The sequence below is a fragment of the Canis lupus genome, chromosome 14 (genome assembly GCF_011100685.1).
Source record: "Canis lupus familiaris isolate Mischka breed German Shepherd chromosome 14, alternate assembly UU_Cfam_GSD_1.0, whole genome shotgun sequence".
In the NCBI taxonomy this organism is placed as follows: Eukaryota; Metazoa; Chordata; class Mammalia; order Carnivora; family Canidae; genus Canis; species Canis lupus.
The window spans coordinates 34,091,229-34,106,493 of NC_049235.1; the positions used below are offsets into that span (position 1 = coordinate 34,091,229).

A 15,265-nucleotide genomic window follows, 5' to 3' on the forward strand; every position below is an offset into this window, starting at 1 on the left:
CTAAAGACACAAAAATAGACGTTACCAATTCCAGACATGAGCATACTCTCACTTAAAACTGATTCATATCATCATTAAAAAAAAAAAAAAAAAGGAACACAGATGCAACTACAGACCAAGGTAGGTACCACATGGTCTTGATTCACTTCAAGGTAAGTGTCAAGATATTAAAACAAAACCTCAAATAAAAATCTCATAGATGACTTCACTGGAGACTGATCAAATTTATACTATACCCCATTAGTGCCTGTTACCATTAAGAATGGGGGAGAAGGTGAAAGTGTTAGAATGCATTCTTTCTTATGCTCACTAAGAATAGTGATTGTGCAAGCCTCGATGGTGTTCAGGCAGCATACATTTACTATAGAAATTCTCATGCCCCCTAGATTTCATTGCAGCACAGAAAAGCTGTCCCTATGTCCTTGGAGTTGTAAAATGGTATTGTCAGGATATGGACAAAAAAAAAATACCAATCTTATGAGTAAAAGGATCTAAAGTCCGTGGCAACTATTACTCCTACACTAAACTAATTTCCAATAGAATATAAGCAATAAAAAAGCCAAGGTGGGATAACCTTTGTAAATACAACCAGAGTGAAATCATATTACCACAGCTTGCAAAAGTATCAGATATAAAACAACTGCAGAGAAAGGGAGTTCTAGGGATCTTCTGGTTGATAAATCTCAACTAAATGAGCTTTTACATCTGGTTAGGATAAATAGCCTGGCGTTGATTTAAATCAGGAACAGAACCATGAGTTTTTGGTTTGCTTTAGTTTTAAATTGATACCATCCACTACCTAAGATTAGGTATCTGTGGTTGTAAATCATATACTCCCAAGGCCCCAGAATGCAAATAGTTAAAATTCAACTGGTAAATATTGCTAAACGTGTTGAGGGCACTTTCTTCCAGCTGAGGTGAGAATTCACCATCTGCTTTAAAACCCTATGAGCAGACAAAACCACAAGTAGCTTACATAATTATTTCAAAGAGAAAAGAAGCCTTAGGCCGCTAAATGTCAAAGCAGCTTATTTCTCAGCACAGTCCAATGCAGAGTCAGCAGCGCTACAATGGAGGTTTGAAGGTGAATAACCACACAGGTCTGAAGCCAAGAGTCTGGGCAGGAGATGATGATTAAAAAACTTATCTATCATTTGTTAAAATCAAACCCTCAGGAGAATAGTGGTTTCCTTCCTAAATTAGCTTTGCGGACACGTACAAAGTACAAAGGACAGTGACAATGGATTGATGATTTTGAAATGCCACTTGAATTTCTGCAAGCAGAAAATGGGATGATGAAAAAGAATTAAATGACTACTGCCATTGCCTCCCCCAAGTTAAACAAAGGAATCAAGTCATAAAACATAACATCCAAATGTTTTGTATCTTTATAGCTTCATATGACAATTCTTCCTCTTGTTCAAAAATTAAGTTATTCACCAGAATTCTCCACCCGTATTTTAAATTGCCCCTTCCTCGTTAATTATTGATGTCCCCTGTAGCAGCAATACTTTCAGCTGTTCATAAAGTCAACAAATATACTTTGAGCACCTACTGTTTGCAAGACATGTTAAGAACTAAATAAACTGATTTCGTACTTAATAATTCATTTTCTATCCCTAATAACAGCAATGTAATTATTATAAAAATTAATGCTGGTGTCAATGAATGTCCAAGTTGAGGGCAACTCTTTGTAACTATTGAATATAGCAGAGTTTCCTAGACTGGGGTCCTTGGAGACATCTCAGAGAGCTCATGCACCACTCAATGTTTTGTGCAAATTTTGTCTTATTTCATTTTGGTTGAAAGACTGTCAGGCACCATGTTTCAATGTTAAGAGGTTCTAAATGAGATAATAAAAAGGAAAGACTGTTCCTTTGCCAATGCATGGTTTACTGCTTTCATGTCCATAGTGTCCCCTTGAATTCTAATGTTCCAACTTGGAACTATAGGATGGAGATCTGAGCTTTCTTGTTGCAGGGGATGTCCATGGCATGATATGAGGTCTGACATTTAATGTCACCTTAAGCATTTTATTTTCCCATAGACTCTGTCTCTGGAGAAAGAAGAATTTTTTAAAGAGATTTTATTTCTTTACCTATCTATTTATTTGCTTATGAGAGAATGAGAGAGAGCAAGCAAGAGAGAGAGTAAAGTGAGTTTGAGCAGGGGCGGGGGCAGGGGGCAGAGGGAGAGGGAGGAGAGACTTAAGCAGTGTGGAGCCCTAAAAAGGGCTGGATCTCACCACCCTGAGATTATGACCTGAACCAAAATCAAGAGTGAGATGCTTAACCCATTGAGCCACCCAGGCACCTAGCAGGCACTTTTTTCTATCCTAATTTCACCAGGCACCCTGTGGCTTTTTTTAGGCTGAGGTTACAACAAGTTATCTAGGTGTGTGTGCACACATGTGAGTGTATAGGAGCAGAAGGATCCCTTTTGACTCTAGGTAACTTGGGTTTGACTAAGGATCCTTTCTCCCTCTCCATCTTTGTAGCACCTGAGAGTTTTACTTATATTGGACCTAGGGAATCACCAGTGACGTGGTCCATATAAAATCATCTTGATGCTTGGTGAGGTTGAAAGGCAGAGTAGAAGTTTGTCCAAGAGTTTATTCTATGATTTCCTGAAGCAGAGTAGATTCTACTGAGTTGGCCACATTCTGTCCTGCTTTTATTTCTTCAGTCATCTCAGAGTGTCAGCTTCTTGTGGTCATGACTGTTTTACTGTCCTACTAATGTACTTTCAAGTCCTGCAATATAAACGGTCCTCAGCATGGATTTGTGGTGATGCTATGGTGTTTCTGTCATTGTTTTCAGTAACCTTCTTACCTACCTGCTTTACTGCAGAACTTACATAAACGCTGCACAGGATCACTTTGCTGGCTTCATGAGATAAACAGATGTTTGTATCAGACAATTCACTCTACAAGGACAGAAAAACAATGGGGAAACAAAAATGATATGTTTCATTAAGTCATGGCAGCCTGTCCCTGTATTCATTAATTTATGCTTTTCCCCACATATCTGTAGGCTAACATGTAGAGATGGTCATAATGAATGCTAACAGCTTCTAGCAGTTTATCTTTCCCATCACAGTCATCTCTTTGTACTGATTCCAATTTTGATCAAGATACACAGATGTAGGGTTTACTGAGATGAGATAGGCTGGAGATTTATAGTCAATATACCTCCCACCAATTAAGAGGAATTACCAAATAACTCTCATCCATGTTGATTGAAATTTAGGCATAGCTGACTTGAAAGTTAAAAACCGTATGAAATAAAAGGATGATTATTCTTCCCTTAAGATCAGCCAACTTAGTATCTTGCACTTTTATTTAGAAAATAATGCTGGCAAACAAATTGCTCTGTTTCTTCCCAATGGTACCCTTAGAGAATCAGGCATTTCATTGTCAATTCATCAGCAGAAGATACCTAAGAATCATATAAGGAAAAAAAGAGATGTTTCTTAAAGCCTGAATATAGCCTTAGAGCTTAGCATTATTTATAAACAGTTGGTAGGAATGTAGATAAATGCCTTTAAAAATGATTTAAGCTGATCTTAGAAACTTCAAAAAATATATACATTAGAAGTCTTGAAGGAAAGTAAATATGTTTGGTAGTAGTTAAAACATTCTACCTTTCATCTGGTGCCAGCCCCTGATTCTTTGCTGAAAGCTATTCCTCTGTCTCTTCCTAATTCATGTGGAGCTGCTTCCCTCCACAACACCAAAGGTGAACATATAACTTGTCCTCACCAATCAAATTAACACACCCTTTGACTAAAGTGATTGGTTCATGCTTGATTATTACCTGTCATAATTCAGTGAGACTCAATTCCAGGATTCTTTTGAACCTCTTAGTTGAGGAAAGCTGAGCTGCTCAGAAGAGATAATAATCTTGGAACAACTGGAAGCTATATTGCAGGAAAGTAAGGACAATATGAAAATGGATTAAAACAAAAGGACCATGATCTCAGGATCCTTGGATGGAGCCCCATGTCAGGCTCCATGCTCAGAGGGGAGTCTGCTTCTCCCTCTCCCCACATGTATTCTGTAACTCTCTCAAATAAATAAATAAATAATCTTAAATAAAGTTTCCAAAAATTTTTACAGGTAATATACACATAATTTTCTCCTAAAATATTCAAGTAATACAGATAAAGTAGCATCCCTAGGGATATTCCCACCTGTCCCTCTCTCCCAATTCTAGGCTGCCAAATAGTCAATGAGACAGCTGAGAGGCCAAATAAAATAATGACTGGCCATTTTCTTCAAATTTATAAGTTTAGGAAAGGTCAATGGTTGACTTGAGATAAGCAGTATTATTCTACTAGTAGAGGCCAAAGCTTTACTGGAATGGATTTAATAACAACTGAGAAGAGAGGAATTGAGACAAAGATTAAGTAGATTGTTTTGGAAGGTTTGCTGCATGGGAAAGCAAACAGAGCAGTGGTTGGCCAGAGAAGTAAAGAGGCAATGCCTCTCTAAAAGATTCCCACTGCACATGACTGAAATTATACTATCTACCTGGCCACACATGATTGCCCAAGAGTGAACTGATCTCAGATTAGGCAATATATAGACTAACCCCTGGCAAATAATGATCTGGCATGAGAGCACTGATTTACAGAGATGATGATAAATAATTGGACCAATCTTAAAGTCTTTCTAGAAGAATTTGAATCAGAAATAATAAATTGGATACAATTGAGATGCTGGTGGGAAGAGAAACTCAAGAAAACACCAAGTCAAGCAGAACTAGATGATGTAACTTAATGATTCTAATAGCAGCTCCTAGTACCTAGAATAAAATGCTGTTAACGCCAAGTAGATTCTCAGCTACTGCAATCACCTCAGCAATGTGGATCCTGAAAGACTTTCATGTTTTGTGATACCCAACTCAAATTCCTTTTCAAAAACTCAAAATTTATTTTGAAAAGGCAATGTATTCACATAGTACAAAGTTCCAAAGGTACAAAATGGTTGGTAGCAAAAAAAATCTCCCTCCTATTTCAGTCCCTGAGTACCCAGTTTTTTATCCAGAGGCAACAGCTGTTGATCAGCTGTCTGCATGCATTAAAGTACTTTTGTACATACAATATGTAAGTAAACATATGTGAATGTGCATGTATATGTACACACACACACACACTTGTATCCCTAAATCACAGAAATTAATTAATGTTAGTACCTGAAGAATTTCCTTATTCTTGCCTGTGGCAACAGATGCAACCTAGTGTATTTAACCAGTCCTGTCTTGATGCACATCGGATTATTTCCCATCTTTGACTTTTACACACAAAACTCCCGTGAATAACCTTGTACTAAGGTCATTTCAAAATTAATGAAGTTTATCTGCATGATATATTTCAGAATTAGAATTCCGGGATCAAAAAAACGTTTATATTTATAATTCTGATAGATGTAACAAGTTACACTTCTATGAGAGTTCATATTTTCCCACATACTAGGAAAAAAGTTTGCTATTAGATCAAAAATGTTTTAAAATATTTTCAGAGTAAAATGGTACCTCAATGTAGTTTTAAATTACAATTCTCTTATTACAAGGAAGGTATCTTTATGCATGCTTAAGAGCCACTTCCATTTTCTTTCCTATAAAATATTTATGCATTTCTCCATTGTGTTTGTTGGCCCTTTCCTCATCAATTAGAGGAGATTTTTTTAAAAAGGGAAATTAACTCTTTGTTTAGTATTAGTTGAAACACATTTTACCCTTTTTCCGTGTGTTTTATTTCTTCATGGTTTGCTTTTCTATGAATGAAATTGTCTATGTGTATTTCTTAGTTGAATTTGTCAAAATATTTTTTTTTTTTTTTTTTTTTTTTTTAGAGAGAGAGAGGAGGAGAGCAAGCGAGTAGGGGAGGGACAGAGGGAGAGGGAGAGAGACAATCTCCATGCCCAGCACAAGCCCAAGATGCCCAATGCAGGGTGGGATCTCACAACCCTGAGATCATGACCTGGGCCAAAATCAAGACTTGGAAGCTTAATCAACTGAGCCACCTAGATACCTCAAAATATTTCATTTTTATAGCTGCTAGGTTGTGTCATATTTAGAAAGGTTTATGTCATTCAAAATTATAAGGCAATGCTTTCATGGTTTTTTCAAATATTTTTATGTTTTCTTAAGTTAAATTTTGAATTAATTTATAATTGAGCCTCGTTTGAGGTATGGAAACCAATCTGAATTATCCAATATGTTTCCTTTTGTGCTGATGAACATCCAGTTTTCCTAATAGTTATTATGCCTTTTTTACAAATATTTGAAGGGTTACTTTATCATATACAAATTCTAATATCTTTAGAAGTCCTCCTGGAGCTTCTACTCAGTTCCATTCATCTGTTCATTCACAAATAACACTGTTTTAATTGGTGTAAATAATTGGTGCATACTAATTAATATAACTGCAAATGTAAACATATAGCCTTAAAATATATATTCCTCTCTTGTTAATTTTCTTCAGTATGAATTTTCTTTTTTAACACATGAAATTTAGAACTTTGGCTGCACAGAATCACTTTTATTTTCTAACAAGGGCTAAATGTTTGTTTATAATAACTTTATGAGAAAAACTCTCCTCAGGTATATATACCTCTCACTCACTTCTTGTCTTTCCCTCTGTCTCTCCCTCTCTGAATATTCCTGAGCTATCTCCTTCCCCTAACTCTAAAGGGCTGAAGATTCTTTAAGGTAAACGATGAGAGAACACAAGGGTAGGGAGGACTTGGTGTCAAGAGGACTTGTGTTCAAATTCTATAGTTCATTTGGGGAATATAAAAAATAGTGAAAGGGTATAAAGGGGAAAGGAGAAAAAAATGAGTGGGAAATATCAGAAAGGGAGACAGAACATTAAAGACTCCTAACTCTGGGTAATGAACTAGGGGTGGTAGAAGGGGAAGGTGTGTGGGGGTGGGGGTGACTGGGTGACGGACACTGAGGGGGGCACTTGACAGGATGAGCACTGGGTGTTATTCTATATGTTGGCAAATTGAACACCAATAAAAAATAAATTTATCAAGAAAAACCCAAATTCTATAATTACCTATTACCAGCAAACTAAGTAACTTAACCTCTCTACTGGAGTTTACTATTACACGAAATAGGGTTGTTTTATGAAGATCAAATAGTAAGAAATATGCGAAGATCATTTTAACCTATAGAACATTGCACATGCTAATCAGTTTTCTGCAGAATGACCAAAAGGAAATTGAAGGATATAGTGCATAGTACATAATAAGAGCATCTCTCTCATCAAGCATGTCATAGAAGGCTCTCAAAAACTCCTTTCCTTCCTCAGCCTTACCTTCTAATCTTCCATCATTGGTGCTGTACAACTAGCCACACTAAAAACTTTAAAGAATCCCACAGAGTCTTCTGGTTGACTCATACCCCACTGTGTTTGTTCCTTATATTCTGACTGCCCCTGTCCTCTAGCTTCCTCCACCACATGCACTTTCATGGGATCAATGAATAAATGATAACGGCTTCCTCTTCTTTGGGGTCTGTGCCAATGCATAGCCTTCCTCACCCCTCCTTGCCTAGCTGAGTATAAGGTTGAAGATCGCCTCCCCATAGCTCCCCGGTCATACTCATTGCAGTTATCTCTGTTTGTATATCACTTTGCCTCCACTGAACTAGAAGTCTGCTGAGACTAGGGCCTTTGTTTTAGTTATCTTTATAGCCCTAGTACTTACCAAACCATGGCATAAAACAGATGCTCAATAAACAGCATGCCACATGAATAAAAGATATCATCTATACAATCAAATACACATACAAAGAAACTACAAAAATGTGTGGAATGCAACAGTCATAAACATCACTTCTATTTCCCTGTTGACTCTTCTCTCCTCAGTCCTAGGAAGATGATATCAAATGTGGACATGCTCTTTCACCATTGACAGACTATATATTTTGAAAACAATTGTTTTAAAACATCTACACCATCCCAATATTCCTTATTTATGCTAACTTTAGAGTCCAATATGTTAAAACCCTACAGTGAGAAGTTTTAATATCATAGATATAGTTTATAAAAATAGAGAATTCGTAAAGTGATGCTGTTCTAGTACAGTTTATTTCTGGGAGCACTTTATTCTTCAATTTGGCCATTTTATGTATAGACACATTTACTTGGTGCTAAGACAGGAAAAATTCCATACTTCTTTTCCCTTTGTCATTAAAAAAATCTTTTAAAAGTTTTTAGACTTTTTCTAATTGTATACACCTTTGTTTTCCATTGCTACAGGAAATGTGTGAATGCATTGTGTGTGTGCGCGCGCGTGTGTGTGTGTGTGAAAGAGAAGTGAGGAAATTCCATCTTCAGTGTAATGAAGCCTCAGTAAAATTTGTAAAGCCTGCATGTTTTTGTTTTTATTAATACATCCATGAAAAAGTGAATCAGACTAATGAAAGAAGGTGAGTCAATAAAGGAGGTTCAGAAAGATTCTATTCTAGCCCAATGTGCCAAGAAAATGTAAGCAGAGTCATTGTCTGGCATTTCTTAATTTTCCTTGTGAATTCTAAAAATACACCTATTTATTGATGCAGATCCTGAGGATATGAATAAAAACATCATTTAAAAAATGTTTATAGGGATCCCTGGGTGGCGCAGCGGTTTAGCGCCTGCCTTTGGCCCAGGGCGCGATCCTGGAGTCCCGGGATCGAATCCCACGTCGGGCTTCCGGTGCATGGAGCCTGCTTCTCCCTCTGCCTGTGTCTCTGCCTCTCTCTCTCTCTCTCTCTCTGTGTGACTATCATAAATAAATAAAAATTAAAAAATAAAAGGAAAAAAATAAAAAATGTTTAATTGTAAAAATATAGCTTCTGTCGCCCTTTGTGATGCTTAGAAAGAAATGTCATTTGAAATTTTATAATTTCTATAATATGCACAGACAGAAAGCAACAGGGACAATCCAAATTACAGAACCATTAAAGCACTAAATTATCAAAATTAGTAATCTTGAGAATTGGGGCACATTGCTCTATACTAAGCTAGGTTCAGAATGAATCAGATGAGATAATTTTATTTAAAAAAAAAATTGACTCAGGACCATAAAACCTAAATCTAATCTTGGGTCAAACACCAAAGGTTAAGCTATTCACCATCTAAGACTTAGGTACATTTACTTACTGCAGTGATTTTCAGCTTGAGGCCATCTCTCTCTCCTACTTCCATCCCCACCCAGGCCAGGGGACATGTGGCAATGTATAGAGACATTTTTGGTTCTCACAACTGAAAAGAGGGTGCTACTGTCATCTTGTGGTAGAGACCCTAGATGTTGCTAAACATTCTATAACATGGAACAGCATCCTACAACAAAGAATGATCTACCCCAAAATGTCAATAACCCCACGGATGAGAAACCGCTCTACAGGAACTCTCAGTCATAATCTGTGATATTGGGCAATACTGTTATTAACTGAAGGAGTCATTTTTGTTCCTTTGGTTTTAACTGGAAAAATCACATTTTTAGTTGGGTTATTATCATGTTGAAATGTTAACTACTTGGTGACATAATAAAATGGCACTATAAATATTTTTTTATGAAGAATTAATCACTAAGAGTTCAGAAAGTTACCAAAATCCCCACAGCTGGCATTTACTATTTCGTATTCCAGTTTGCTAATGATACAACATAGCTTCTGGTAAAATTCTAATTATGAAGCAACTTTATAATGAAATTGGATATGAAGGATCTCACTTTTAGTAGTTTCCCATAGTATGCCCATTTTATTTTAAAATGAAATGTCTATTATAAATTAATTAACTTAGAGGTGATTATTTAGGCCCTCCCTTTTATTGGAATCAAGATTTATAGAGGGACTTTTGTAATCATTACTATAAAATATAATTTATGTTGCTCAAATTTCAAATGAACACAAATCCAAAGAACTTCTTTTTTAAGAAAACCAAAGTGAATGCTCAGCTTCAAGACCCCTCCACACCTGACAGTCACCTTCTTAATTATCTGCTTAAAGGGAACTGCAGTTCCACACTTCTGACTTTTCCCTTACCTGGAAAAATAGCGATAGTCACAGAGTTCACATATTTTGATGGTTCCCTGGAATTGGAAAATTGTTGGATATCAAGTTACTTCTATATAAAACATTAGTAAACCAACCCTTATCTTTTAGGGGCCCTTATCTTTTAGGCACCATCCTAGGCCTAGATGATCTCGTCTGTCTATACAGTTCCTCATCTTCCACAGGATTCCAATGGGACACTCCAGGATCATGTCCCTGATACTTTTCTTCTCCTTCCACTTCCAAATTTAGAGGTGCTATATTGTATTCCCTAGGTTCCCATCATTTTGATTCTCTCTTGTGAAGGAGAAATTTCCTATACTCAGGAGTTACCATCCCCTGCCCTCTAGGGAACACATTCACACTGTAGAAGTACCCTTAGGGAGGCACAATATTAACCCAAAGAAACATATGACTCCCACATTGGTAATTTCAGATGCTAGTAATTCACTAGCTTTGAGGAAGATAGAGGAAATTTAAGAAACTCATGATTTATAACACCATCTAAGCACTTGCCAAATTTTACTACAAAGGTGTCTGGTAAGGAATGTGTCTGAGTCTGTTCTTTAGAGACTTCTAAAATTCAAATAGCTTGGTTTTATTAAACCTTTTTCAGTGAAATTGACATTCATATTCTATAACATATTTTTAAGCTTAAAAACATAGGATTCTCTAAAATCCCACATTCTACAATAATTTTGCTTTATAAAAAGCTGTCACAAAGTATTGCTGTTTCTTACCAATAAACAAAATGCTATAGATTGAATTGTGCTCCCCCCCCCCCCCCGCTTCATATATTGAAGATCTAACTCCCAACATGATGGTACTCAGAGATGGGTCTTCAGGAGGTAAGATGGGTTTAGATGAGGTCATGAGAGTGGGGCCCTCAGTATAGTATTAGTGTCCTTTCAAAAAGACATACCAGGGCAGCCCAGGTGGCTCAGCAGTTTAGCGCCACCTTCCACCCAGGGTGTGATCCTGGAGACCCAGGATGGAGTTCCACATCAGGCTCCCTACATAGAACCTGCTTCTCCCTCTGCCTGTGTCTCTGCCTCTCTCTCTCTCTCTCTCTTTCTGTCTCATGAATAAAGAAATAAAATCTTCAAAAAATAAAAATAAGTAAACACCAGAAAGCTTGCTTCCAGCTGCTCTCTCTCTGTACTTCCCTCCCCACCATCACCATGTGAGGACTCAGGGTAAGGTGACCATCTGCAAGCCAGAAAGATAACCCTCACTAAAGAAGTGAATCCACCAGCACCTTGATCTTAGACTTCCCAGCTCCCAGAACTGTAGGAAATAAATTCCTGTTCACCTAGCCTGTGATATTTTGTTATGGCAACCCTGCACTGACTAATACACAAACAAATACATAGAAAAAGAAAGAGAATGAAACTGTCTTCCTTTATTCTCACTATAGATATTAGGATATAGTACTATTTTTCTTAAAAATTTTTATTGTACAAATGACATCAAAATGGCAGTATCAGAAATTATAAAAATTTACCATAAGAATGCCACCCAAACAACTGAGCTCTTTTCTTTTAGAGTATTCTCTACTAAATTAGGTTTTTCATTCATCACCAATCTAAAGTCTTTCCCCAAGGGGTTAGTATCCAAAAATATAAAATTCTTTCTCCAAGAGGTTAGTATCTAAAATACATATAAAGAACTTATAGAACTCAACACCCAAAAAACAAATAATACCATTTAAAATTGGGCAGAAGATAAGATATATATATGTTTCTCCAGTGAAAACATCCATAGGAACAACAGACACATGAAAAGATGCTCATCACCACTCATCATCAAAAAATCCAAATAAAACTACAATGAAATATCACCTCACACCTGTCAGAATGGCTAAAATCAATAACACAAAATACGACAGATGTTGGTGAGGATGTGGAGAAATGGGAATCCTCTTGTACTGTTGCTGGGAATGAAAACTGGTGCAGCCACTGTGGAAAATAGTATGGAGGCTCCTTGAAAAGTTAAAAGTACAACTACCCTACAATCCAGCAATTGCACTACTAGGTGTTGGCAAGGGGCAAGGATATGGAGAAAAAGGAATTCTCTTGCACTGTTGGTAGTAGGAATGCAAAGTGGTCAGCCACTGTGGAAAACAGTATGGAGGTTCCTCAAAAAGTTAAAAATAAAACTGCTCCGATTCCTGGGTGGCTCAGTGGTTGAGCATCTGCCTTTGGCTCAGGGCATGATCACAGTGTCCTGGGATGGAATCTCACATCAGGCCTCCCTGTATGGAGCCGGCTCCTCCCTCTGCCTACATCTCTGCCTCTCTCTCTGTGTCTCTCAAAAATAAATAAGTAAAATTTTTTAAAAATAGAACTGCTCCATGATCTAGCAATTGGACTACTAGGTATTTACCCAAAGAATACAAAAAATACTAATTCAAAGGGATTCATGCTCCCCAGATGTTTATAGCAGCATTATCTACAATAGTCACATTATGGAAATAGCCTGAGTATCCACTGACTGATGAATGGATAAAAAAGAAGTGATTATATATATCACTATATATATGATATATTAAATTATATGTTAAGTTATATAAATACATATAAATTATATATTTTATATATGATGAATATATATTCAATGGAATATACTCAGTCATAAAAAAGAATGAAATCTTGCCATTTGCAACAACATGGATGGGGTTAGAGTATATTACCATAAGGAAAATTAGAGAAAGACAAATACCATACGATTTCACTCATAGGTGGAATTTAAGAAACAAAACAAATGAATAAAGGAGGAAAAAAAGAGAGAGAGGGGCAAACCAAGAAACAGACTCTTAACTACAGAGAACTAACTGATGGTTACCAGAGAGGAGGTGGAGGGGGGTGGTGAGATGGGTAAAATAGGTGATGGGGATTAAGGAAGTCGCTTGTCGTGATGAGCACTGGGTGTTGCATGGAATCACTATATTATATACCTGCAACTAATATTACACTGTGTGTTAAGTAACTGGAATTTAAATAAAAACCTAAAAAAGTAAGTCTTTTCCCAAGGGTACTGAAATGTTAGCTTTGAGAAGAATTCTTATAACTTACTAGGCAATTCTTGATCAATATGCATGACTTATCTGGCTCTGGTTTACATACCTATGAAATGGAGACTATTACATTGATATACCACAAAGAATTGTAGTATGGGATCTGGTAAGCATCACTGTAGACATGAGCAACATCAGAATGCTGCAATAAGAGAAAAGTAGCTTGTGAACATGTATTTAACAAGTCACATTCTGAATAAGACTAAAATCACCGACCAAAAACATGCAATGGGTAAAAAGAAATTAAACCAATAAAAACACAAATGGCTATCAGGTGGTGGGCCCTCCCTAAGTTCTGTGACCATTTCAAGTCCTTTACAGTAAGACTCATTCAATACTCAAAGCAATTCTATGAATGCTGTATACTACTTGTGTGTATTATTTTGATCTCTCATTATAAAGATGAGGCAAATTAGACCCAGAGCACTTAAGAAACCATTCCCAGGGCACTTCGGGAGGTAATAGCAGGGATAGATTTGAATCCAGCCCAAGTCTGGCTCCTGACTCTTCATTCTTAAGAATGAGATAGGTCTTATCAGGTAAACACTTCATAATTGCAGCAAAGGAAGTATGATGCCCTAAATGCAGCACAAAGGCTGATGAAAACAACAAACTCTCAAACTAAGGCATAGTCTTATGACATACTTCCCAGTCATTTTATGGTAAGAGATTGTTAAGAAATCCTGAGCCCCATTCACTGCCAGAGTAGCAATGCACATGCAGACATAAAGAATCATTATATCCAAGAAGTGAGAATTTGTTGAGCTGCATGTTAAGTCACTGAAAAGTATGACTCTAGATGTGGTTCATACTTCTTAAGCAAATTAGTCTCAATTTTTCCCAACAATTAAAAATCACCTCAGTTGATTATACAACCTCCATGATTTGGAGATTTTTATTTACGGTTGCTTAAGAATTATACCTGAATCCAGTGTGCCAGACAAAGACTGTATATGGAATAGCACAAATCATTCAATAACCAAATTAGTGTAACAAGGCTGAGAATTAAACCATCAAATAACCTTGGGGGCATTTTGCAGTCAATCTAAACAGCAAATCAAATGAGATCATAGGCTCTCTGGAAAGCAAGGCGGCCTAATTCTGACAGATTCTCACCAACGAAGTTTCTTAGGAAATTTGGGGAAAGGTGCACAGGTTTTTCTGCAGGAATTGAGGTCAACCTAGATACCCTAATTCAAATTCATGCTACTATACTGCTAGATGAGGGCAATGTTCTTTTTTAAAAAAAATTATTTTATTGGAGTTCAATTTGCCAACGTATAGTATAACATCCAGTGCTCATCACGTCAAGTGCCCCCCTCAGTGCCTATCACCCAGTCACCCCAACCCCCCGCCCACCTCCCTTTCCACCACCCCTTGTTCGTTTCCCAGAGTAAGGAGTCTCTCATGTTCTGTCTTCCCTTTCTGATATTTCCCAGTCATTTTTTCTCCTTTCCCCTTTATTGAGGGCAATGTTCTTTTCTGATCATTTCTCTGACGGCATAGGCTTCTTGCACTTTCTAATTCTTCCAAATATACTTTAAAATGCTAAATATAATTTTCACTTAAATACCAACGTAAGCTTTAGAAATATTATTGAGAGAAACATAAAATGAAGAGGATATTTACAAGATGAAATGTCCAAACAAAAGAAGAGAGAAAAGAGATAATGAGAACAAGCAAAAGGGAAAACACACACAAGAGAGAAATTGCAATCAGTGGATTCGGAAAGAGTGCAAACAGATTTCAATTCATTCTTGCATTTTTCATGAAGGTAGTCTCAAATGCTTTGTCAGTCTGAGGCTGGAGAATCTGAGTCACTATGGGAACAGAAGAAGCTTACCGCTATGTAGTACACATTCTAAGCATGAGGTTCAGCAGCAGACTCTTTTTACCTATTCAGAATATTATTTGTGTTCTCAGTTCTCAATTATTGCACCCCAGATAACCATAAGCAACAAGCCTGCACCCTTAGCTCCTTGTTTCCTCCCATCTTCTGAATTCAGATGAATATTGCTTCCAACTGTTCGCCTTTTTCCCCCCTGTAGTTTATCAGGCTGTTTCCTTTCCCCCACCATTCCTGTCAACACTCAGTGCAGTGTACATATTATGTCTAATACATGATACTGCAGAAACCCAA

General features: G+C 37.0%; 1 long non-coding RNA gene across 2 annotated transcripts; it reads right to left on the minus strand.

Moving 5' to 3' along the window:
• Positions 1–2,595: 2,595 nt before the first annotated feature.
• Positions 2,596–14,938, minus strand: LOC111098678. Of its 2 annotated transcripts, XR_005369192.1 has the most exons (5): positions 14,825–14,938; positions 10,041–10,087; positions 3,816–3,918; positions 3,215–3,437; positions 2,596–2,925 (listed from the first exon to the last, which is right to left on the minus strand). It is a non-coding gene; the product is annotated as an uncharacterized LOC111098678 (long non-coding RNA). The 2 variants fall into 2 exon arrangements; XR_005369193.1 differs by lacking the exon at positions 3,215–3,437.
• Positions 14,939–15,265: the final 327 nt, after the last annotated feature.